Genomic DNA, 1873 nt, shown 5'->3' with positions numbered 1-1873 from the left:
CACCTCTCACACTCTCTGCACCACTGTGCCACCTCTGAGGACATACCTGGCCAGTAGCACCTTTGCCGCACTAGCTCCAATGTCCTCTCCACACCCTGATGCCCATGCCCTTGATGAACCTGAGACAGCACCTCTTGCTTTAACGTGGCAGGCAGCAGAAGCTGAAGCACCGCTTCGGCGCCATCAGGACGGAAGATGCGCCGGAAGAGAACACCCTCCTGCTCAACCAGCCGGTTCCACTGACCTATAATGGTCCGTGCAGGAGGAGACAAGTGTTTCCGCTCCTGATAATTGGGAGTCTGCTGCCGCCCCCAGAATGCTAAAACCTCCTGAAGGACAGGATCAGCTTGTTGAAGTGCCTGGAGGTCAGAAGGTGCATGATGGGGCAAAGCAGCAATACCAGCTTGATTGGCGGGAGTGGTTTCACGCTGCAGGACCTGCCGCAAGGGCTCAGGAACTGAGGTACCAGAAAACATCTCCTCTAGGTTATTTGGCCCCGGTGGATGTTTCCGAGATAAAGCGTCAGCATTTTTATTACTCCTCCCAGAGCGGTACTTTATTTCAAAATCAAAAGCTGCCAATTGTGCTGCCCAACGCTGTTCGGTGGCACCGAGTTTGGCAGAAAACAAGTGACTGAGGGGATTATTGTCGGTGTAAACAATGCATTTATAACCAAGCAAGTACTCCCGGAATTTTTCTGACATAGCCCACTTGAGAGCTAAAAACTCCAATTTCATGGAGCTGTAGTTCGACATATTTCGCTCTGTGGGCCTCAACCCCCTGCTAGCATAAGCTATAGGTCTGACCTTCCCATTCTGTTCCTGGGAGAGCACAGCTCCAAGGCCACCATAGCTCGCATCAACCTCCAGGATGAACGGTAAGGAGAAGTCGGCGTAGGCGAGCACAGGTGCAGTGGTAAGTTTGGTCTTCAACGCTTCAAAATTGCGATGGCACTCATCCGACCAATGCTCCGCCACTATTCGCACCACACCCCTAGACTTCCTACCAGCTAATTCTGCTACCAGCTTGTGTAGAGGGGCCGCCAACTTGGCAAACCCCTCCACAAAGCGGCGGTAATAGCTGGCGAAACCAAGGAATGAGCGTAGGTCAGCGATGGTGGTGGGAGGCTGCCAGTTGGCAACTACCTCTTGCTTGCTGGGATCGGTGGAGACTCCCTGATCAGAGACCACATGGCCCAAGTACCGCACCTCCGGCTGGAAGAACGCGCATTTGCTTAGCTTAGCCTTCAGGCCTTGTTCCTGCAACCGTCCCAGTACAATCTCCAGCCGCTCCAGGTGTTGTTCCACCGTGGAAGAGAAGACTATGATGTCATCCAGATACAGGAGCAACGATTGACATTGCTGGTCACCGAACATTCGCTGCATCAGCCTCTGGAAAGTGCTGGGGGCGTTGCAAAGCCCAAAGGGCATGCGGTTCCATTCGAATAAGCCGAATGGGGTGCAAAAGGCGGTTTTGGGCCTGTCTGCTTCTGTGACCGGGACCTGGTTGTACCCGCTGGCCAAGTCAAGAGTAGAGAACCAGCGGGCACCTGTCAGGGCGTCCAAAGATTCCTCGATGCGTGGAAGGGGAAAAGCATCCTTCCGCGTTTTGTTGTTAAGCTGGCGGTAGTCCACGCACATGCGTAAACTGCCGTCTTTCTTTTTCACAAGGACAATTGGGGAAGCATAAGGACTGCTACTCTCTCTGATGATTTGATTTTCAAGCAGTTGGTTAATATGCTCCTTAACCACCTCGTACTCGGACGGCGGGATGCGCCTATGGCGTTGCCTGACAGGCACTTTGTCTAAGAGCGGGATGTCATGGCTGATCAGGTTGGTGCATCCCAGATCTCCCTCATGGGAGGAAAAGACAG

The sequence above is a fragment of the Pleuronectes platessa genome, unplaced genomic scaffold (genome assembly GCF_947347685.1).
Source record: "Pleuronectes platessa unplaced genomic scaffold, fPlePla1.1 scaffold_70, whole genome shotgun sequence".
NCBI lineage: Eukaryota > Metazoa > Chordata > Actinopteri > Pleuronectiformes > Pleuronectidae > Pleuronectes > Pleuronectes platessa.
This window is presented reverse-complemented; position numbering follows the sequence as displayed.